We start from the raw sequence: 25,326 nt of genomic DNA on the forward strand, positions 1-25,326 counted from the left end.
CAGGAGTTGCCAAACCAGAGTGGCTATTCAGCAGCACCAGGCTATAGGAAGTTTGTTCCACAAGCCTCCTGGGCACAAACCCCTAAGCCAGCTTCCCACACTGCTGGGATATCCCTTTCGGGACCTTTCCCATCCAGGAACAGCAGTGTTCTAATCCTTTGCTAGAGCTGAGGCAAAACTGGGTTTAGGGCACCTCTTGAAGCCATAAGGGATGCAGTAGTTTAGTGGTAAGGAAACTCTAAGCAAATATATTCAATAATAACAAAATAAAGCTGGGTAGAGAAGACTGGAATAAATAACCAGTCCTTCAATGCAAAGACATAGATGTTCACCCACAAGAAACAACAGTAAAGAAGGAGCCATGATCTCCTCAAATGGACAAAGCAAAGACAAAATGAAATAAAAGAAACAAAAACTGACCCTAATGAGAGATCCATATGCCAGCTTTCCGACCAAAAAGTCAAAAGAGTAGTTTTAAGGAAATTCAGTCATCTCCAAGATAATACAGAAAAGAAATTCAAAATTTTATCAGAGTAATTTGACAAAGAGTTTAAAATTTAAAAATAAAACAGAAATCTTGGAACCGAGAAACACATTTGCTGAACTAAAAAAAATTAGTCTCTCAGTAGCAGAATGGACTAAGCAGAAGAAAGAATCAGTAAGCTGGAAGACAGACTATTTGAAAATACACAGAGGAGAAAACAAGAAAAAAATAAACACAGATCTCCTACAAGATATAGCAAATGACCTCAAAAGACCAAATCTAATAATTACTGGTGTTAGACAGGGGGTTGAGCAAGAGCAAGGGGTAGAAACTTAGTTGAATAAATAATAACGGAAAATTTTCCACAACTCGAGAAAGATATAAGTATTCAGGTACAGAAAGGTCAGAGAACACCAAACTGATTTAACCCAAATAAGATTTCCCCAAGGCATACGGTAATCAAACTCTCAAAGTTCAAGGACAAAGAGAATTCTAATACCAGCAAGAGAAAAGAAGCAAATAATATATAAAGGAGTTCCAATTCATTTGTCAATAACATTCCCAACAGAAACCACACAGACCTAGATGGAGTGCAATGACATTTCCAAAGTGCTGAAAGAGAAAACGCTTCCATCCAAGAATACTCTATGTAGCAAAGTTATCCTTCAAGTATGAAGGAGAGATAAAGACTTTCCCCCCAAAAAGTTGAAATAATTCACTAGCACCAGGCCAGTCTTACAAGAAATGCTAAAGAGAGTTTTTCAATTTGAAAGAAAGAAAAAAAAAAAACTACTGGGAAAATAACTGAAGATAGAAAACCCACTGGTAAGATTAAGTACATGGACAAACCCAGAACTCTAATACAGCAACTGTTGTGTGAAATCCACTCATAACTCTAGTATGAAGCTCAAAAGAAAAATCTATCGAAAACAACAATAGCTACAGCAACCTATGAAGACATAAGCAGTATAAAAATAAATAAGTTGAGACAACTAAAAGCCAGCTGGGGAGGGGGTAGACCTAAAATGTAGACTTTTCATTTTTTGTTTGTTTCTATTATTTTCCTTGTGATTTAAGAAAAGTTGTCATCTCTTTAAAATAACTTGTCATCTCTAAAATAACTGTAAGATGTTTTGTGTAAGCCTCATGAAAACCATAATGCAAAAACCTATAATAGATTCACTAAAAATAAATAACAAATTAAAACATCCTACCAGTGAAAACCATTTAACTAAAAAGGAAGACAAGAAGAAAGGAAGGGAGGAACTACAAAATAACCAGAAAACAAGCAACAAAATGGCAGTAGTAAGTCCTTACTTATCAATAATGACACTGAATGTAAATGGACTGAATACTCCAGTTACAAGGCATAGAGTGGCTGAATGGACAAATAAATAAGACCCAACTATATGTTTGGGCTTTTTGTTTGTTTGGTTGGTTTTGGACACGGTCTCACTCTATCACCCAGTCTGGAGTGCAATGGTGTGATCACAGCTCACTGCAGCCTCAACCTCCCAGACTCAGGTGATTGTCCCACCTCAGTCTCCCATGTAGCTGGGACTATGGGTACATATCACCATGCCCAGATAATTTTTGTATGTTTTATAGATACAGCATTTCACCATGTTGCCCAGGCTGGTCTCAAACCAGCTATATGTTGCTACAAGAAACCCACTTCATCTATAAAGGCACACACAGACTGAAAGTGAAGGTATGGAAAAACATATTCCATGCAACTAGAAACCAAAAACAAGAAAGGCAAGATAGCTATAATTATATCAGATAAAATAGACTACAAATCAAAACCTATAAAAAGAGACAGAGAAGGTAAATATTTAATCATAAAGAAGTCAATTCCTCAAGAGGATATAATGATTATAAATACCTATGCATCCAACAACAGAACTCCCAAGTATGTAAAGCAAACAATAATAGATCTAAAGGGAGAGACAGATGACATTACAATAGTAGTAGGGTACTTCAATGCCCTGCTTTCAGTAATGCACAGATCATCCAGACAGAAAATCAAAAAGGAACCATCAGAGTTAAACTACACTCTAGACCTAATAAGTTTAACTGACATTTACAGAACATTTCACCCAACTGTTACAGAATACACATTCTTTTCATCAGAACATAAAACATTCTCCAGGATAGACCATATCTTAGACCACAAAAGAAGTCTGAACAGAGTAGAAATTATATCAAGTATTTTTTTCTGATCACAATGGAATAAAACTAGAAATCAGTAACACGAAGAACCTCAGCAATGTCACAAACTCATGGAAACCAAGCAACAAGCTTCTGAATAACAAATAGATCAATGAAGAAATTAAGAAGAAAACTTAAAAATTCCTTGAAACAAGTGCCAATGGAAATATAACATACCTAAATCTATGGGATGCAGCACAAGCAGTGCTAAGGGGAACATTTATAGCAATAAACACCTACATCGCAAAAGTAGAAAGACTTTCAATAAACAGCCTGACAATGCACCTTAAGGAATGAGGAAAGCAAGAACAAAGCCAACCCAAAGTTAGTATAAGGAAAAAAAGCAAAGAAAGATTACAGCAGAAGTAAATGAAACTAAAAAAAAAAAAAAAAAAAAAAAGAGAAGATCGATGAAATAAAAAGGTAGTTATTTGAAAAGATAAACAAAATCAACAAAATTTTGTCTAGGCTAAGAAAAAGAGAGAAAATCCAAATAAATAACGTCAGAAATGAAAAAGGAGACATAACAACTGAGACCACAGAAATAAAAGCTATCATTAGATACTACTGTGAACAATTATATGTCAAGTAATTAGAAAACTTAGAAGTGGATAACTTTATGGACACATACAACCTACCAAGATTGAACTATATAGAATGTATAAAATCTCAGTAAACCCATAATGAGTAACAAGATTGAAGCCATAATAAAAAGTCTCCTATCAAAGAAAAGCCCAGGACGTGATGACTTCACTGCTGAGTTTTATCAAACACTTAAAGAAGAAAGAAATTGAAGAGGACATCGAAAAATAAAAAGACATTCAATGTTCATGGATTGGAAGAATTGATATTATTAAAATGTCCATACTAACCCAAAGCAATCTACAAATTCAATGCAATGTATATCAAAATACCAATGACATTCCTCAGAAATAGAAAAAAACAATCCTAAAATTTATATGGAATGACAAAAGACCCAGAAGAGCCAAACCTATCCTAAGCAAAAGAACACAACTGCAGGAATCATAATACCTTACTTCAAATTATACTACAGAGCTATGGTTATCAAAGCAGTGTGGTACTGGCATAAAAACAGACACATAGACCAATGGAGCAGAATAGAGAATCCAAAAACAAATCCAACACCTAGAGTGAACTAATTTTCAACAAGGGTGGCAAGAACATACATTGGGGAAAAAACAGTCTCTTCAATAAATAGTGCTGGGAAAACAGGATATCCATGTTAAAAAGTGAAACTAGACCCCTATCTCTTGCCATATACAAAAATCAAATCAAAATGGATTAAAGGTTTAAATCTAAGACCTGAAACTAGGAAACTACTAGAAGAAAACATTGGGAAAATGGTATAGGACATTGGTCTGGGCAAAGATTTTTTGGGTAAGATCTCAAAAGCACAGACAGCCAAAGCAAAAATAGACAAATGGCATCACATCAAGCTAAAAAGCTTCTGCACAGCAAAGGAAACAATCAACAAAATGAAGAGACACCTACAGAATGGGAGGAAATGTTTGAAAATTACCCATCTGACAAGTGATTAATAACCAGCATATATAAGGAGTTCAAACAACTCTACAGGGAAAAAAATCGAACAATCCAATCAAAAAATGGGAAAAGATTTGAATAGATGTTTCTCAAAAGAAAACATACAAATGACAGGGTGGGTGTGGTGGCTCACACCGGTAATCCCAGCACTTTGGGAGGCTGAGGCGGGAGGATCACGAGGTCAGGAGATCAAGACCATCCTGGCTAACATGGTGAAACCCCATCTCTACTAAAAATACAGAAAATTAGCCAGGCATGGTGGCGGGCACCTGTAGTCCCAGCTACTCGGGAGGCTGAGGTAGGAGAACGGTGTGAACCCAGGAGGTGGAGCTTGCACTGAGCCGAGATCTTGCCACTGCACTCCAGCCTGGGCAACAGAGCAAGACTCCATCTCAGAAAAAAAAAAAAAAAAGAAGAAGAAGACGTACAAATACCAAACAGGCACACAAAAAGATGTTCAACATCATCGATTATCAGAGAAATGCAAATCAAAATTGCAATGAGATACTGTCTCACTCCAGTTAAAATAGCTATGTCCAAAAGACAGACAATAACAAATGCTGGCAAGGATGTGGAGAAAAGGGAACCCTCGTATACTGTTGGTGGGAATGTAAATTAGTACAACCACTATGGAGAACAGTTTGTAGCTTCCTCAAAAACACTGAAAATAGAGCTGTAACATGGCCCAGCAATCCCACTGTTGTGTGTGTACCTAAAAGAAAGGAAATCAGTACATTGAAGAGATATCTGCACTCTCATATTTGCTGAAGCACTGTTCACAATAGCCAAGATCTGGAAGTCACCTAAGTGTCCATCAGCAGATGAATGGATAAAGAAAATATAGTACATATACACAAAGGAATACTCTTCAGCCATAAAAAAAAGAATGAGAGCCTGTCATTTGCAACATGATCAAAACTGGAAATCATTATCTTATGTGAAATAAACCAGGCACAGAAAGACAAATGTCTCATGTTCTCATTTATTTCCCGGATCTAAAAGTCATAACAATTGAACTCATGGAGATAGAGAGTAGAAAGATGGTTACCAGTGGCTGAGAAGGGTAGTGGGGAGGTGTGTGGGGGTGGGAGCTAGATGGGGATGGTTAATGGGTACAAAAAAATAGCTAGAAAGAATGAGTAAGACCTACTGTTTGATACCACAACAGGATGACTATAGTGAATAATAATTTAATTGTACATTTACAAATAACTGAAAGAATTTAATTGGATTGTTTGTAATGTAAAGGATAAATGCTTCAGTGGTGGATGCCCCATTCTCCCTGATGTCATTATTATGCAATGCATGCCTATATCAAAACATCTCATGTACCCCATAAATATATACATCTACTCTGTGCCCACAATTTTTTTTTGAAAAGGACTAATGTCAATTTCACCCAAACTCTTCAATAAGACTGAAGAGAAGGGAATACTTCCAAATGCATTCTGCAAGGATGGCATTACCCTGATGCTAAAACCAGACAAGGAAACAATAAAACCAAATTATAGGCAAATATCACTGATGAATATAAATGCAAAAGTTCCCAACAAAACACTAGCTAACTGAATTTAACAACACATTAAAAAGATCATTCACCATAAACAATTGTGATTCATCCTAGGGATGCAATAATTGTTCAACACATGCAAGTCAATAAACATGATACATCACATTAGCAGAACCAAGACCAAAACCATATAATCATTTCAATAAATATCAAAAAAGATCTGATAAAATTCAACATCCCTCTATGACGAAAACCCTAATCAAACTGGATATAGAAGGAACATACCTCAAAATCATAAAGTCCATAAATGAAAACCCACAGCTCACATCATGATGAACAGGGAAAAGTTGAAAGCCTTTTTCCTAAGATCTGGAACAATGCAAGGATTCCCATTTTTACTACTCTTATTCAACATAGTACTAGAAATTCTGGCCAGAGCACATCAGACAGGAAAAAGAAAGGGAATCCAATTTGGAAAGGAAAACAGTCAAATTAGCCTTGTGTGCAGATGACATGATTTTATACCTAGAGAAACCTAGGCTCCACCAAAAAAAAAAAAAAAAACCTGTTACAACTGATAAGTGAATTCAGTAAAGTTGTGGGTTATAAAATCAACATACAAAAGTCAGTAGTATTTATTTACGTCTATAGTGAAAAATCAGAAAAAGAAACCAAGAAAGTAATGCTGTTTACAATAGCTACAAAGAATATAAAATAGCTAGGAATCAATTTAAGCAAAAAAGACCTAGAAAAAGAAAGCTATAAAACACTGATGAGAGAAATTAAAGAGGACACCATAAAGCGGAAAAGTATTCCATGCTCATGGATTATCTGAAGTTATCCAGGACTATGGAAGAATTAATATTGTTAAGATGACACTGCCCAAGGCAATTTACAGGGTCGATGCAATTCCTATCAGAATGCCAATGACATTCTTCACAGAAATGGAAAACCCTAAAATGTATATGGAACCACAAAAGCTTCTGAATCGCCAAAGCAATCCTGAGCACAAAGAACAATGCTGGAGGCATCTGCCTGACTTCAAAATTTACTACAAAGCTATTGTAAATGAGTCAGCATAGTACCAGCATAAAAACAGACATATTGACCAATAGAACAGAATAGAGAACCCAGATATAAATTTGTGCCTTTACAGCCAACTGATTTTCAACAAGGGCACCAAGAACACACAATGGGGGAAGGATTGTCTCTTCAGTAAGTGATGCTGGAAAAACTGAATAATTATATGCAGAAGAAACTAGGCCCCTGTCTCTCAACACACACGCAAGTCAAATCAAAATTGAAGACTTAAATCTAAGACCTGAAACTATGAAATGACTACAAGAAAACATGGGGGACATGCTATAAAACATTGCTCTGGGCAAACATTTTTGGGGTAAGATTTCAAAAGCGCAAAGAACCAAAGCAAAAATTGACAAATGTTGGGAGGCCAAGGTGGGTGGATCACCTGAGGTTAGGAGTTCGAGACCAGCCTGGCCAACATGGCGAAACCCTGTCTCTACTAGAAATACAAAAATTAGCCGGGCATGGTGCCAGGCGCCTATAATTCCAGTTACTTGGGAGGCTGAGGCAGGAGAATCGCTTGAGCCCTGGAGGCGGAGGTTGGAGTGAGCCGGGATCATACCATTGCACTCCAGCCCAGGCAACAGAACGAAACTCCATCTCAAAAAAAAAATAAAAAATAAATTTTAAAAAACACGACAAATGGGATCACATCAAACTTCTGCACAGCAAAGGAAACAATCAACAAAGTGAAGACAAAGGTTGACCACAGAGTGGGAGAAAATATTTGGAAACTGATCACTTGGCAAGGGATTAACAACCCCAGTATGTAAGGAACTCAAACAACTCTATAGGAAAAAAATCCAATAATTTGATTTCTCAAGAAATGTCTATTTCTTGACATTTGACAAGACAGACAAATGGCCAGCACGTATATGAAATAATGCTTAACATCACTAATCATCATGGGAATGCAAATCAAAACTGGAATGAGGTACCATCTCACCCCAGTTAAAATTGATTTTATTAAAAACAGACAGTAACAAATACTGGAGAGAAAAAAGGGAACCTCAGACACTGTTGGTGGGCATGTAAGTTAGTACAGGCCCCCATGGAGAACAGCATGGAGGTTCCCCAAAAAACTAGAAATAGAACTACCATACAATCCATCTACTCCACTACTGAGTGTACACCCAAAAGAAAGGACATCAGGATATTGAGGAGATCTCTGCACTCCCATGTTTATTGCAGCACTATCCACAGTAGCCAAAACAGAGAATCAACCTAAGTGCCCCCTGACAGAAGAATGGAAGAAGAAAACGTGGCACATATACACAATGGAATACGATCAGAAGAATGGAAGAAGAAAAGGTGGCACATATACACAATGGAATGTGGTTCAGCCAGAGAAAGGAATGAGATTCTGTTGTTTCCAGCAACATGGATGGAACTGGAGGCCATTATGTTAAGTGAAACAAGCCAGGCACAGAAAGACAGTAGCTAAAAAAGTAGATCTCATGAAGATAGAAAGTAGTGGTTACTGGAGACCAGGAAGGGCAAGGGGTGTAGGAATGAAGAGAAGTCGACTAGTGGATACAAATGTACAGTTTGAAAGAAGAAATAACACCTAGTTTTTGGTAGGTTTACTATAGATTACAATAATCTATTGTATATTTCAAAATAGCTTGAAGAGAATAATTTTAATGGTTCTAGCAATAAAGAAAAGACAAATGTTTAAGGTGGTGGATATCCCAAGTGCACTGATTTGATCTTTACAAAATATGTGAATGCATTAAATTATCCCATTTAGCCTGAAACCAAGTATATTTATAGCACATCAAATACATAAATAAAGTGATGAAAAACCTGAATAAATGATGAAACACTGGGATCTTATGTAGAACAAAATAACATTGTTAGTATGGCAATTTTACATGCAATAAGTTTTAAATTTAATTTAATTTTAAGGCCAGGCACAGTGGCTCATGCCTATAATCCCAGCATTTGGGGAGGCTGAGGCAGGAGAATCACTTAAGGCCAGGAGTTTGAGACCAGCCTGGGTAATGTAGGGAGACCCTGTCTCTACAAAAAATAAAAATTAAAAAATTAGCTGGGTGTGGTGGCGTGTGCCTAGAGTCTCAGCTACTTGGGAGGCTGAGGCAGAAGCATTACTTGAGCCCAGGAGGTTGAGGCTGCCTTGAGCTCTGATCACACCTCTGCACTCCAGCCTTGGTGACAGAGTGAGAACCTGTCTCTTAAAAAAAAAAAAAAAAAAAAAAAGAATTCTTTTTAAATGTTTGTAAAAGTATAGATAAAACAATTTGGAAAAATACGAAGATTTGCATTATCAAATATGAAATACATATTACAGAGCCATAAAAATAAAATGGTGTGTTGTTACAGAAATCAACCATCAAACAAACAAAAACCAATGCAATAAGGTAGAACCTCCAGAAGCAGATCTGTGGCCATTACAGAGACAGTCCCATGAACACTGCAGAAAGGATGAATGTGGCAAACGTAGCTGGGAAAGCACTGTTTTGGATCATAGAGACTTGAAATCTTTTTTTTTTTTGAGGTGGAGTCTCACTCTGTCACCCGGTCTGGAGTGCAATGGTGCATTCTCTGCTCACTGCAAACTCTGCCTTCTGGGTTCACGCCATTCTCCTGCCTCAGCCTCCTGAGTAGCTGGGACTACAGGTGCCCACCACCAAGCCTGGCTAATTTTTGTATTTTTAGTAGAGACAGGGTTTCACCATATTGGCCAGGCTGGTCTCAAACTCCTGACCTTGTGATCCACCCACCTTGGTCTCCCAAAGTGCTGGAATTACAGGCATAAGTCACCGAGCCCAGCCGAGACTTGAAATCTTTTAAAGCTCCAAGTCTGCTGCGTCTCTGTTGAAAACTCTTTTTCCACTGCCTGGGTAGACAGTTGAGCCTCACACGGTGCCTATGCTAATATCTTGGTTCACACCACAGCCTGAAATGACTGCCTCCCACCAGCCGTACCTCTCCAGGGCCCCAGGGAGGTGCCCATGGAGCCTCCCTGGCAGCCTCCCCTCCATTTCCCGTGGGTGAGAGCAAGGAGACACAGCTTCACCTTCCCTCTGGTCTGAATAAATTTAACAATAAATTTATCCCACGGCCATAACATTTTCCACCATCCAGAACCAATGTTTATATCACTGAATATGGCAACCTTGGTGTTGGAAATAAATGCTTATAATAAATGCTTATAGGCCGGGCACATGACTCACGCCTGTAATCCCAACACTTTGGGAGGCCGAGAGGGGGGATCACAAGGTCAAGAGATCGAGACCATCCTGGCCAACATGGTGAAACCCCATCTCTACTAAAAATACAAAAATTAGCTGGGCATGGTGGCAGGCGCCTGTAGTCCCAGCTGCTCGGGAGGCCGAGGCAGGAGAGTCGCTTGAACCCAGGAGGTGGAGGCTGCAGTGAGCCGAGATCCCATCACTGCACTCCAGTCTGGCGACACAGCTAGGCTCCGTCTCAAAAATAAATAAATAAATAAATAAATATATAAATATATAAATAAATAAATACTTACAATAAAGTTATTCTTTCCTTGTTTAAAAAAGAAAAAAAGCCTGCATGCAGGAGAGGCAGGTAAGACCAGGCCACGAGAAGCCCTCGTGATTCACCCTCATGGTGGAAATCCCTGGCAGGCAGCACAGCGGGACAGAACCCACTGCTCCTTCTGTGGGACGCACCCAGCCGCGGGGCAGCTCGCAAGTGGTTTCCTGCCCAGAGCCGCCCCTTGTGCACGGCAGCTGCAGCTGCTTTCAGGCTACAGCCACAGAGCTGCGTGGCGGGGGTGGAGGCCGTGGGGCCCTGAAGCCGAAAATCTGCAGTCCCTGGTCCTTCATGGGAAACTGTTTTCTAGACCAGGGAGGAAAGAGCCAGACTCCTTCATCAGGATTCTTTTTAACCTCAAGCACTAAAGTTTCATCTTCACATAGGCGTGAGAAGGTGCAAACACACACGTGATTTATTCCTACAATGCACGATTCCAGAGAAAACCTGCCCCCTGCTCACTCCCTCTCATGCTGGCACACCGCACTCTGGCGCTGCCTGTAGCTTGTCACATCAAACCGCTGAGCAAGTTTGTTTGCCAATGGGAATAAAAGCAGATTGTTTCCAAAAGAGTCTGAAATGGTTATAACCAGGTGTCCAAGTGGTCAACTGACCCTACAACACGCTGACCATGATGCCCTGTGGCCGGGAAGACGCCTGACATTTCACAGAGCTCTGCGCTGTTCCCACACACACCAGCTCACCTGATTGTCAGAACTCGCCAAGGTCATGTAGAAGGGGCTGTCCCGACTTTAAACATCAGACCGAGATTAAAGGACTTCAGGATGAAGCATGGGGGAGGGTCAAATAGGACCAAAGCCCAGCCCTCCGCTGCTGCAGCTCCATGTCCTAAAGGCCTCTCAGCATGACCCAGTAGCCACTATTTTCCAGTGAAGGTACCACCCTGGGCATCTCCCAGAAAACGCCTCTCACACCATGCGGCAGGTGCATTCCAGGTTGCAGCGTGGATGTGGGGTCTGAGGCACAGCCCTGTGAGAGGGGAGCACCAGGCCTAAACCCGCGAGGGCAGCAGATCTGCAATGAGGGGCCGTGCTGTGTGGGCTGTGCAGGCTTGGTGGGCTCTGTGTTCTTGGGAAGATGCTGCTGGAGTGCCTCATTCCAGCTCAGAATTCCCAGAACCTGACAGACAACCACGGGACAGCAACACCTGTGTATAAAGCATGAGGGTCCCACACAAAACCTCACAGGCCTGATAGAAGAGGAATCTGTACCAGCCTCACCACCTGAGTCTCATCGTCCTTGCATATAAAATGGAAATACTTGTATTCTTCCATGGTTGCTAAAAAGATGAAGACAGAATATTTGAATACAATTGGCACAGGGCTGAAAACAGGAAAGGCACCATTCACTTCCCCGGCACAGGACCTAGCACGTGGAAGGTGATGTCATTTCCCCAGCACGTGGAAGGGGCCTTTGTTTACTGAGCAAAGCACCTCGCACCTGGGAGACACTTTCAACTGCCCAGCGCAGGACCGAGCATGTGGAAGGCACCTGCACTTACCCAGTGCAGCACCCACCACTGGAAGCTACCTTCATTTACCCAGCACAAGACCTGAACAGGGAAGCTCTTTACCTAGCACAGGACCTAGCTGTTGGAGGCTGCCTTCATTTACCTAGCCCAGGACCTGGCACACACAAGCTACCACCGTTTACCCAGCACAGGTCTGAGCTACTGGAAACTGCCTCCATTTACCCAGCACAGGACCTAACATATGTTAGACACTTTCATTTACTAAGCACAACACCTGTCACACAAAAGGTACCTACATTTTCTCAGCCAACCACCTAGCACAGGAAGGTAGCTTCATGTACCCAGCGCCGCACCTAGCACAGGAAGGTAGCTTCATGGACCCAGCACCGCACCTAGCACAGGAAGGTGCCTTTAGTTACCCAGCAGAGCACCTACCACATGGAAGGGACCTTCATGTGCAGCACAGCACCTAGCTAAAAGAAGCATCATCCATTTACCGATCACAATGCAGAAGGCAAAAAAGGTGCCTTCGTTTGTGCGTCCAGTACTTAGAACAAAGAATACACCATGCGTTCACTGGGCAGGGTGCCTGGCACATCAAATATACCATTTACTGGTAACTAACTAGCGTATGACCAGCAAATCCCTCCATCCATCCTAGAAGATCACAAAACTTCTATCAGAAGCATTAATTTAAGGAAATTAATGTCAGGATTCAGTGTGGCCAGGCTCCAGGGTCTGCCTGGGTGAGGATGATAGCCAGAGTGGCGAGCACCCAGCCCTGTGTGGCCATGAGGACTGGACAAGGAGGGAGACATCCCTGCTGCCCCTCAGCAAGCATCCACTGCCTCCCTCCCACCCATCACAAGGCTGCCTGCAGCTGCACAGGGGCCCCTCCTGCCTTGGTGGCACAGCCGGGCCTCAGCTGGCACCTGCTGCCCCTCATCCGACCCGGCCTCCACATTTTACATATCAGGACGTTAATTTTGCCATGTCAATTTTCTGATTTCAGAAATGTTAAAATGTTTTGAAAAATTCAGTTTTGAATTGAAACGACCTGTGGCTTGTTTTTAGTTTAACCAAGTCTTCCCAGGCACTTCCCTGTGCTCCTGGAGTCAAATCTTGCCCGGTCCTGGGGTAGCTCAGACAGGCCCTGACCATGGGGCCTCAGAGGCAAACCGTGCTGGCATTGTGTGCTCTGGCATGGCCCGTGAGGGCTCCTGCTTTGTCCCCTCCGTCCAACACCAGCTGCACGCGGAGACTGACCCTGTGGACATGCAAGGTAGGGTGGCTGAGAGCCAGGGCTATGGGACGAATCCTAGCCTCCGTGGCACTCAGGGAAGCTGCCAGACCCTCCCAGGATTCTGCCAATGGCTGCCTCTTCCCATGGATGACACCGGGTTTCTCTCCTTGACAACAGAAAAGAAAGGCCCCATGTGGGTTTTCCTGAAACTCAGCTGTCTGGGGAAAGCACACAGCCTAAGCTCCCACAGGACAACCTTGATGGCAGCAGCTGCCAGCAGCCGGGGGCAGAGGAGAGAGCTGAGGGAGTCGGAGTCAACTCTGCCCCCATGGTGTGGTTCTGAGGCAGAGCAGGTGAGGGTGAATTTTGTGTGTCAACCTGACTGGGCCACACTGTGTTGAGGTGTTGAGAGATTCAGTCTGCAAGGGTGCATTCGGATGAGATGGACGTTTGAATCGGTAGACTCAGTAAAACAGACCCCCCTCCCCAATGTGAGTGGGCCTCAGCCGCTCAGCTGAAGGCCTGAAGAGACCAAAGAGGCCAACCGTGCCCCAGGGAAGAGGGCACTTCTGCCTGACGACTGGAGCGGGGACCTTGGTCTTTTGGGCCTTCGGATTTGAACTGAATTGGCTTTCCTGGGATCTTGAGCTAACTACGGGTCTTGGGACTTTTCAGCCTCCACAATCTCAGGAGCCAATTCTTTATAATAATCTCTTTCTCTCTGTCTATTTCTCTCTCATTATCTGCCTGTCTATCCATCCATCTATCCATCCATCCATCCATCCATCCATCCATCCATCCATCCATCCATCCATCCATCCATCTATCCATCCATCCATCCATCCATCCATTTATTCACCCACTGACCCTGTCTATTTACCTATTATCTAGCTATCTGTCTATTTACCTATTATCTGTCTATCTATCTGTCTGTCTATCCCATCGAACTGTTTCTCTGGAGAACCTGGACGAATACAAGTGTGCAGTTGAGAAGCATATTTGTTTGGATGAGTAACTCTCTCATTAGCAAATGCTTTTTTGTCCACCTGCACACAGCAGGCACTTAATAAATGCCTGCTGCTCAAAAGAACTGCTGCTTCTAGCTCTGCTGCCAGCAGGTGCACCTTTTGGCAGACAGCCAATCCGAACTGTACGTCCAGGGGCTCTGCCCTGCTGACACAGCTCCAGCAAACCCTGCTTGAAGGCACAGGTGCAGGAGTGTGAGGTGGGGCTCCCAAGGCACCCGCCCACCTGTGACTCCACCCCGCAAGATCAAGACGTCGAGAAGCACTGGCCCGTGCACGTGCTATCACCGCGGTGGCAAACCAGGTGAGCACAGACGCATCTGTGCTCAGACCCGGCAGGCATCTGAGTCCTGCCACAGAACTCATCACAGGCTTGTCATTGACCACTGTCCCCGCAGTGTGCCCAACACTGACATCCCTCCTCAACTGGTACTTCCCATGCCCTGTGTTTGATTCATCACCCATCTGCAGGTGAGGCCAATGTGACATGCAAAGGGATGACCTGCCCATGGCCATGGGCCTGGGTTGCTGGGGTCCATTTCCTGTTTGGCTCCTCTGTACCAGCCCCCAATCCCAGCCACTGACAGAAGCTCAGTCTGGCTGTGGTGAGCGGCCTCAGGTACGTCCCCTACAGGTCCTCTCCGTGGACCTGTCTCTCCCAGCTGCAGAGGACAGAAGCACCAGGGAGGGGGCGGGGGGATGGGGGATGCTGGTGAGGCATGGACTCTGTGGGTTCCTCAAGAAGCTGAGAAGCTGTGATCACCAGGATGCAATGTGCACTGGACACAGCCCAGCCTCGGCTGCCTGTGCATGTGTTTGTGCAGGTGTGCAGGAGTGCAAGTGTGAGCGAGTGTGCATGAAAATGTGTGTGTGCATGTGCCTTGTGTGTGTCAATGCTTGACTGTGTGCACATACATGTGTGAGTGTGTGCATGTATATGACTGTGTGTGTGCCTGTGCATAGGTGTGAGTGTATGTGTGCATGTGGGTCCATATGTGTTTGTGTGTGATGGGTGTGCTTGTGAGTCCATGTGCATGTGTGTTTATATGTGTGATGTATGTGTGCAAGTGTGTGCATATGTGTTTGTGTGTGGTGTGTAAGAGAGTGTATGTGCATCTGTGTTTATATGTGTGGTGTGTGTGTGCTGAGTGTGTGCGTGTGTGAGTGCATGTGTGTTTTTATGTGGTGAGTGTGAGCGTGTGTGCATATGTGTTTGTGTGTGGTGAGTGTGAGCGTGTGTGGGTGTGAGTGTGTGTGCATGTGTGTTACTGGTGCCAAGGGAGCCTATCCCAATGTAAACACAGTGTTGTCCTGAAGCCAATTCGGAAGATAGGAAGGAAGGCCAGGTAAGTGGCCTGCTGGGCCACTAACTGAAGACCCAAGTACCACAGCGACCTTGGGCTCTCAGCCCCAAGAATGTGTCCTTGGGCCTTGAGGTGAGTGACGGCTGCCCCAGCCAGCAACCTGTGCTGCTGCCTGACCCGCAGAGAGGCATTGTCCCTGCCTGAGTGGGAGGCTGTGGGGTGGGGGTGAGAGGGAGGAGAACTCAGCTAGAAGCCAGAGCAGTGCCAGAGCAGCTCTAGGCAAAGGCATGTTTGCACCTGACCATGAAGGAGGTTCCAGAAAGGGTGGGAGGGATGGAGAGAAGGGACCCTCAGCCCCAGCCCCCAGCTCAGCTTGTTTGCAGTGTGTCGCTATAAAGGACCCTCACTGGCCCACTGCTCACCTCAAGGCAGCCCAGGCACACACAGGGAGGTGCTCATCCAAGACCGCGTGCACGGCTGTGAGGGTATGAACGTGCCAAGGGAACATTCTCTGTGTGCCAACGGTTCACTCAGGGCCAACCTGAGAAAGCGTTTGTCTGGCACTCCGACCTTCCCCCCAAACACATACCCACCCCACACACTCACATGCAGACATCACAGAGACTGAGGGCACACCAAGTGTGCAGGTGCAGGGTAAAGACGCCCGTTAATTCCGTTTGCAGCTATGTTGTTTGGAACAAGGGCATGGGGCCATCTCTCAAGTCTGTGCACTACCGGAATGAAGCTAGTGGTGCTAAGAGGGTGCAGCCAAGAGCTAGGACCTGGGGCTGCTCCCAGCCCTCTGGAGCGTCCACAGCATTCGTCCTTAGAGACTGGCCAAGGCCAGCATGGCCCCTGGTTTGATGACAGCATAGAAAAAATGCAAATGAATGACTGGATTTCCCCCCATTGCTGGGAAAGCAGATTGCAGAGACACAAAACCCCTGGTACACCCAGGATGGGGGTCACACAGACAGAGCAGAGCAGAACGGGTTTTCAGAGCTGAGTATCTTTGTGTGTGTTTATTGTTGCTAAAAATAAAAGCAGGAAGCTAAACATAAGGAGGCAAAACGATTTCCTCAGGCCAAAGTGTCGAGATCTGGAGCTGCTTTCCCATAACATTGCGTTCTTCTTGTTAAATATTTAAAACGTAGACATGAGACAGATGGAGTGAGGTGTCCACACCCATGAGAACATGTGTGTGACGGTACCATCATGTATTAATGTATGTGACTACACTCGGTTAATGTTTATCCAAGGATAAACAAACAGCCTACAGAACATTAACAATCCATTACTGATTATACAACGCAGCGCGTCAAAACCCAGCGTCCTCTCAGCTAAAAGAAGTGGGTGACTCCAGTGAAGGCAGACACTAATCTTTCCTGGCACTTCCAACCAATGCTGCCTGTAGAATGGGGCACCATGACTGTGAGAAGAATTAACTCCTTCAGGATCTCTCCCACTCTCCCTCCCTGGCTCACTCTGCTCCTTGCTGACCATCCCTACCTCAGGGCCAGCACCAGCTCTGTGTCCCACACAGGGAGTCTTTTGTCCCCGGTCGTGGGCACGGCACAGTCACCGGAAGTGGACGCATGCTCCCTGCTTGGGGACTTGCTGCCCACAGATGGCGGGCAAGAAGCACAGGGGTTCCTCATGTGTTTTGTTTCGTAACTGGTCCGTCATGACTCGGGGCTCCAGGCTGGGTTGTCTAAATGCTCACATCTTCCTGGAATTCACGTGCTCTTTGAACAGGATGCCATTGATTCTCAACACTCAGAAACTGCTGTCATCTTCTGCAGACATCACAGAGACACAGAGCCACGCGGGGAGGTGTGATGAGCACAGTTCCTGTTATTCCCGCAGGCACATCCCAGGAAAAGGGTCAACTGTATGCCAAGCCAAAGACATCAGCATTATTGTCACCTGCTTAAAATCAGAAGCCCTGCTTAATTCCAGATCTGTGGCCTGGCAGAGCCCAGGAATCTGCATTTGACAAATGTGTGTGATCTGAATACACAGTGAAGTGTAGTAACCACCGGCCTAGGGAAGACTCAAATGTAAGAGATAGGCGCCAAAAGCAAGACTCTTAAACATTTAACGTCACACATCCTCCTGAAACACTGGTGAAAGCTACAAACCATCCTCAGAATTATTCCTTTACAAAGGTGCTTAAACTCTAATTTGTATTGTAAACTATACCAAGTATCATTAACTATGTAATTGTATCTTAATATACAGTACTATGTCTCACTGTGCTATTTTGGGTGTCCCATAGAGATGACATTTGGAGCCCTGGTCTAAGGAAAAACAAGTTCACAGTTTGGGTGTTTACTGTCATAGGGTAGGTCTTCAAATCTAAACTCTAGAGTTATTCCCCAAGTCATCCAGAAAAGTATTAGTCCATTCTCACACTGCTATAAAGGTACTACCTGAGACTGGGTAATTGAGAAAGAGGTTTAATTGACTTAGTTGTTCATGACTGGGGAAGCCTCAGGAAACTCATGTGGAAGGCTAAAGGCAAACAAGCACCTTCTTCACAAAGCAGCAGCAGAGAGAGAGCAGGGGAAACTGCCCTCTTTAAACCATCAGATCTCGTGAGAACTCCCACACCATCACGAGAACAGCCTGGAGGAAACCGCCACCTTTAAACCATCAGATCTCGTGAGAACTCCCACACCATCAATGAACAATTGGGAAACCACACCTTTAACCATCAGATCTCGTGAGAACTCCCACACCATCACGAGAACAGCCTGGAGGAAACCGCCACCTTTAAACCATCAGATCTCGTGAGAACTCCCACACCATCACGAGAACAGCCTGGGGAATCCCACCTTTGGGAACCATCAGATCTCGTGGAGAACTCCCACACCATCACGAACAGCCTGGGGAAACCGGCCACCTTAAACCATCAGATTCTCGGAGAACTCCCACACCATCACGAACAGCTCAGGAAACCGCCCCCATGATCCAATCACCTCCCACCAGGTCCCTCCCTCCACACATGGGGAATCACAATTCTAATGAGATTTGGGTGTGGACACACAGCCAAACCATATCAGGGGCTCCTAAGGGATCCCATTTCATGCTGCCTTTATTCAGAGGAGAGGAGCAAAGTGGAGACGATGTCGGAAGCCCCGTCTCCAGCTACCTGAACCGGGCATGGCCGAGGCTCACAGGAGCCGCACAGACCTCGCCTGCCTCATTCCTGCAAGTATCTCGTGACAGGCAGGGCTCTGCACACTGAGGAGCACCTGGAGGGTCCTCACAGACAGAGAACTCAGGCCTCGCACTGAGTTTCAGCTGCCGCACAGTGAGGTGAGGCGGGCGCTGTAACCGCAGTGCTTCTTACCCACCTGACATGGAAGGAGTGTTTCCTGTTTCCAGAAGGTCCCTCTAGGCTCTGGCTCAGGGATGCGGCTCAGACACAGAGGCCCATGGCAGTGGCCCTGCTCTAATGGCAGAGATACTCAGGGGTCACAGGGAATGTGACCTCCTTGCTGCACGTTCAGCCTTGGGAACGTGGGAACAGATTTACTCCAGCCCCTCTCCTTCCCACCTGCAAGAGCTTGTGGAGGTCCTAAAGCTCTGTGACTTTTGAGGAAAAACAGGAGGAAAAGTGGGAGCTGAGGCCAGCAGAGAAGGAGCCAGCGCAACCGGGAGGAGCCAGAGGCTCTGCTGAGCAGTGCAGGGGAGATGGACAAGGCTGTCCCGGCCTCACTACTGCAAGGTGAGGTGGGTGCCCGGAAGGGGAGGGCTGGGCCACAGGAGAGCCGGCGGGAGGCAGCCGGGGAGCAGGGCCTACAGACTTCGGGTAGTGGCAAGGGCCCCAGAAGCTACCTCCTCAGATACAGGGCACTGAGCCCCCAAAAGGAGCTCCCAAAGCTCTTTCTGGATCAGAACCCGGAGCAGGGCAGGCCTGCAAACAAGGAAACCTGATGCCAGATGCAGGACAGCTACAAGGGGGAAAAGCTGCTGCAAAGGAAACACAAAAATGTTTCTAACAAGAGGTGAGAGTGAGTGGAAATCAGCCTCAGGAAGGACCCGTTGTTATTTAAGATCTATGAAGTCATAGATGTCAATTTGATATGATGTTTGTGGTAGGTGAGTCATAACCTCCCCTGGGATATGGCCACGTCCTAATCCCCAGAACCTAGGATTCTGTGACCTGTGAGGCAAAAGGGACTTTGCAAATGAGATTAAGTTAAGAACCTTGAGACAGGAAATTATCCCGGATTACCCTGGGCCCAGTTTACTCTGGGTAATCACCAGGGTCCCTGTAAGAGGGAGGGGTCAGAGAGAAGGCCCCATGGTAGCAGAAGCAGAAGAGGCTGGAGTCATGGGCTTTGAAGACAAACGGGCCAGGCCGGAGCATCCCGGCGGCCCCTGGAAGCTGGAAAACAAGGAAAGGCACGCTGCCGTCAGGCCTCCAGCAGGAATCAGCCCGCCAGCACTTTGACTTGGCCAGTGAACCAAGGCTCGCCTTGTGCTCTCCAGAACCGTAAGACAATATGTTTGTGTTGTTTTAAGCCACTACATGTGTGGTAACTTATTACAGTATCAACAGGTAACTGATACAGAGTCCTCACTGCTTTATTTTACTGAATAGTTAAAAAGCCCCTCATGAATTTGTCAGTCCACATTTCACCTTAGTCACCTAATGTTACTTTTTCTATAAGATGTTATTCTTTATAACTACACATTTTTCTATTGCAAAGGTTTTTAGAAACCTAAGTCATAAAATTCAGAAAGACTGAATTCCTTCCTCACCCTCCCCAGAGATAAGTGTCCATGCGCACAGGGTCCCCGTCCTTCACCGTAAAAACGGAGAACTACTGGCAAAACAAACCTCTGGTGGTATCGTTATTCCAGGCTTCTGGGGAGAAGGCAAAACAGCCTGGGCTGGAGTTACTCACATCTGCACACAGCAAACTCAGTCCCGAAGCCGCTGGAGAGGTGTGTGCGCACCCCCTGTCTCGGCGCACAGTATTTTCTCTCTTGCACTTTGGAGCGGACTTGGGTCCACTGTGGGCTTATTCCCTCTGACATCTGTGTTCTGCCCTGTGCTTTGGGCATGGGTGGAGCTGGAGCTCCCACACACAGCCTGGCGGCTCTCAGGCCTCCTCCCCAGTTGCCAGGGTCTCACAGGCACTAGTGACCCTCCTTGCATTCCCACAGGCACACACCCTAGAGAAAGGAGCCCCTGGCTGGGCTTCCACCATTGGTCAGTTCCATAATGGACACATTCTCCAGTGGTTGCAAGGCTCGCTGTGTCTGAAACACCAGTAGATCCTCCTTCACGGGGTGTGGGGCAGGGGAAGGAACAGGCTTGAAGAAGAGGAAGATGAGCTCAGAATTGGACATTTTAAGTTTGAGTTACCGTGTGTTGTCTAAGCAGAGAAATCCAGCACTCTTAGATATCTCTGGATCTCAAGACAGAGAGCTGGGGAAATTATATAGACTTGGGAGCCATTAGCATTGAGTTCTCAGTTAGAGTCCTGGGAATAAATGTGATAACCAGGACGAACGTATAGGTAGATGACAAGGCAGTCAAGGATGGGATTTGGGGAAATGCCAACATTAAGGCCCAAGAAAAGCGTCAGGTAAACAGAGTGTGTCATGGAGACTTTAGAAAGCGAGAAGGAGGATGAAAGACAGTGATGACTGAGAAGCTCTGCCCGGGAGCTGACAGGGGTACCTCCTGGTGGCCTGGGGGAGAGGACGAAAAGCAAGGGGGTGATGGAGGAGGGAAGGGAGGGGAGGAGCTGAATGAGCAAGGCCAACTTCGTGGAGGGGACAGAGGAGACTTCAGCCCACCTCCACCACGAGGGGAAGCCAGCAGGCCAGGAGGGTAGACGCGAAGCCTCGTCTCGGATGGGGAGAAGGAGGGGCTCTGACATGTTTGTCGGCCACGGGAGGACTGTGTGCAACGGGCTTCTGTGTCAGAAAGTGTCTTCGCTGTGGTGGCTCCATCAACACTGTCCCTTCCTCAGAACCCGACTCTGGTGGATTTTCCTGAGCTTGCTGCCCTGAGAAACTGGAAGCTGTGGGTGCTCAGCCTGACCTCATTTGCCTTCTGATCTGATGCAGAGAGCATAGAGCACCCCTCTGGGAGGATTCTTGCCAAAAAGAGGGCACCTAGATCTAACCACCAATTTCTAGGAAACACAGCTAAGAGAGGAGGATGCAACGAGGACCCACTCAGCGGTGTCCAGAATGTAGAAAATTCTACAGGAAAAATTACCCAGTGTCTTCAGTTAAAATGCACTTCACAGAGGAAGAAAACGGCTACAGACTGAAGGACTTTCAGAGACGTGCCACCCAGAGGCCAGCTGGGCGTGTTCAGAGTCTGACACAAACATGTCCCACGTCCATGGTCAAAAAACCTTCAGAGGCCCCCAGGGAAAGTGAACATGGACTGGGTATTGCATGACATTAGGGAATTATTGCCAATTATTAGGTGAAATAACTCTATTGTGGTGATGTAAAGAAGATAACCTATTTGTTAGAGACATGAAATAGATGGAAGAGATTACACGTTGTCTGGGATTTGCTTTAAAGTATGTGGGGACACAGCTGGAGGCAGGGTAGCAGGATTTTGCTGATTTTTGAACCTGGGTGATGGGGTCACTCTACTTTTCTCTTTACATTTAGATGTGCGTGAAAATTTTTAGGATAAAGGATTTTAAAAGAGGAGATTTACTGTCACCACTGCAACTGAGGCTGTGTGGCCTCTAACACCCCGAGTCCGTGGTTTCTAACAGGATTTATGGTCTCCGGTTCTTCTTCTCCAGGAAGATGGCCCATCCTATTTCCCCAGCACTCCCTTCTCTCATTTAAAGGCCCCAGACAGCAGCCCTGCGCTCAGCGTCCCATGGTCCCTGCACAGACATCGGCACCTCCACGCAGGCCTCCTCCCCAGCCTTGAGATGCACAAAGCGAATTTGAGGCTGCAGCTCGGGGATCACATTGGCCCAGGTGGACAGGCGGAGAGCCAGCCTCCTGACACTCCTGAAGGGGCCTCCATGCCCTTGACTTGCCCAGGTGGACAGGCAGGGAGCCAGCCTCCCCACACTCCTGAAGGGACTTCCATGTCCTTGACCCCGTGTTCTGAGAGCCGGAGCACAAAGGCCACCATGACTGTGACGACTTAAAAGAATGATGCTGTATTTTGCCGGAGGTTTGCAAACAAAAGTGAGAGTCGGAGGAATGTCAGAGTAGGGAGAAGAGAAGGAGGAATGAAAACCAGGGCAAGAAGGTCAACATGGAAACCTGTGGCTCCATGACAAACGTCTTTTAATGAGCTCAGCTGTGCCTTTCTAGGCCCACAATCAATAGGCAGCCGTTTGAATGGCCATTGATGAGCAGAGGTAACAGCTGCTGAATGTGGTGGCCAAGCAGGCCTGTGGGTTTGGGGTGCGGCCGGCTGCTGTTTCAGAGATTTGTTACACGTGACAAGAGACACTCAGGGCCCTGTGCAGCCAACAGAACAGGCTGCCCTCGGGTGTGGCTGCAGAGCTTCGTGTGGAGCCCTGGCGTTCCTGTCCTGAAACCAGGTGAAGGTTTTTAAACGCCAACCACCAATGCTGAGAAGTCAGAGCTTCATTCTCACTACACCCAGGATAGTGGTGGAAGGAGAGGCCAAAATTGTCAGTTCTGTGAAGACGGGAACTCAGGCCAGCCTCATTCTGCCCAAGAAGGGATTCTCTATAAAAGATGAGGCAAGAAGACTTAGATACCTTAATAACCACTGGCTAAACATGAATCAAAAGTGTTTATGTAATTGAGTTTGGAGGTGAAAGGGGGGCAATGGTATTCATGCAGCCAGAAACCTTATCTGGAAGAGAATAATGAAGAAGATAAAATGGCCAGGCACAGTGGCTCACGCCTGTAATCCCAGTACTTTGGGAGGCCGAGGCGGGCAGATCGCCTGAGGTCGGGGGTTCGAGACCAGTCTTACCAACATGGAGAAACCCTGTCTCTACTAAAATTACAAAATTAGCCGGGTGTGGTGGCACATGCCTGTATTCCCAGCTCCTAGAGAGGCTGAGGCAGGAGAATCGCTTGAACCCAGGAGGCGGAGGTTGCCGTGAGCTGAGATCGTCCCATTGCACTCCAGCTTGGGCAACAAGAGCGAAACTCCGTCTCAAAAAAAAAGACAAAATGAAGTTGTAAGCTTTTGTATTGCATCCAGTTGGTATTTCCACTTTTGTTAAATTGGGGGAAACACTAACATTTTCAACATTTGTGGGTTGCCTTCAGAATTCTGAAAGTTGAGAGTCCCCGAGCAGTGCCCATGAGTGCTGTCCCTGCAGAGGAAGTCCTGTCCCTCCTACAAGCAGCTGTCTCTAACGAACCCTGCCCAGCTGTTTCCCTGCGTTGCAGACACTACAGGTGATCAACAGAGGGTCAGGCTCCAGAGGGGAGACCACACCAACAGGGTGAGTGCACCAGGACCCCAGGACCAGCAGTCGAGGGATCCAGCATGGTCATTAGTGCAGCCTCCTGCTTCAACGGATGAAGGCTATGTGTCAGCCATCTATTGCTCCTTAGCAGCCTAATCAACAAATATTGATGATCTCACACCATTTCTGAAAGTCCAGGATCTGGGAATGTCTTTGCTGGGTGGCGCTGACTCAGCAGTGAGTTGGCAGCTCGATGAGGCAGATGGAAAGGATGAGGAAAGAGATATCCTAAAGTGATGGCAGCTCCTCACTGTAATTATGTTCCATCAAGTCACCGCCAACATCAAGTCAGTGAGTCCTGAACCATCGCTCCTCTGGCAAAGTTCTTGAAAGCCTCTGGTCCCACTTTCATCAACCAATCAATCCGTAAGCTTGTTTTATGTGCGTTTCTGTTTAAAGACAGCTGATTTAATATGGGTTGTTAACACTTGTACTAGTCCATTCTCTCACTGCTATCAAGACATAGCTGAGACTGGGTAATTTATAAAGAAAAGAGGTTTAACTGACTCACCGTTCCACATGACTGGGGAGGCCTCAGGAAACTTACAATCATAGCAGAAGGCAAAGGGAAAGCAGACATGTCTCACATGGTGGGAGGAGGAAGAGAGAGAGAGAAAGGGGAGGTGCCACACACTTTCAAACAGCCAGATCTCATGAGAACTCACTCACAATCACGAGAACAGCAAGGGGGAAATCGCCCCCGTGACCCAGTCGCCTCCCACCGGGCCCCTCCTCCAACACTGGGAATTACAGTTCCTCCTGAGATGTGGGCAGGATGCAGAGCCGAACCATATCAACACCCAAGTCACCGCCTAGGGCAGCTTCTCAACGTGAGGCACAGCACCGCCTCCTCTCAGCCAGGAAGACTAGCAACCGCACTTCCTCATGGAGCCTGGGTTGTGTGTAACAGCACGATGTCTAACAAAAAGCATGGAAATGTGAGACTAACTAGGGTGTGAAGAGCACTTGTTTACGGCATGAGCTGAAACCAGAGGGCAGTGACCACTCCGCTGGGAACCTGGGCCTTGGAGACACAGACTTTTCATCGTTCTTCCAATGTCATCGAAAGACCACAGAAGTGCCAGGTACTGATTTGGGGAAAATAGATTCAGCAAGTGGTGGTTTCACAAGTGGTGAATCTGCAGTGACTGAGGGTCGACCACGGTGCTGCTGAAGGGAGGCGTGTTGTGAAGGCCGGGCGGGAGCTCAGGTGGGGCCAGGCTGCTGTGGCCTCCTGATGAAGCAATGTGCTCCTAGCTTCGGCCTGGAAACTCTGTGAAGGCTATGAGTGCTTGGCTGAGCTTGACCTCTTCAGGAGGCTTCTCGAGGCCCTAGAGAGCCAGCCCAAGTGACTGACAGCCTCACAAGCATCCACCAGGCAGGACACATGACCTCCCAAACACATT

At 46.2% G+C, this 25,326-nt stretch overlaps 1 long non-coding RNA gene across 6 annotated transcripts in view; it reads right to left on the reverse strand.

The window, feature by feature from the left end:
* LOC103881373 overlaps window positions 1-18,046 on the reverse strand; it is a 44,548-nt gene extending 26,502 nt beyond the window's left edge. For 2 of the 6 annotated variants that reach the window (XR_004184507.1, XR_004184505.1), the window contains exon 1: window positions 10,363-13,844. This is a non-coding gene — a long non-coding RNA (uncharacterized LOC103881373). Of the gene's footprint in view, window positions 1-10,362; window positions 13,845-15,874 lie in introns of those variants that run through there. The other 4 variants (XR_004184504.1, XR_002519888.2, XR_004184506.1 and 1 more) reach the window with 3 other exon arrangements.
* Window positions 18,047-25,326: the final 7,280 nt, after the last annotated feature.

Source organism: Papio anubis, chromosome 6 (assembly GCF_008728515.1).
Source record: "Papio anubis isolate 15944 chromosome 6, Panubis1.0, whole genome shotgun sequence".
Taxonomy (NCBI): domain Eukaryota; kingdom Metazoa; phylum Chordata; class Mammalia; order Primates; family Cercopithecidae; genus Papio; species Papio anubis.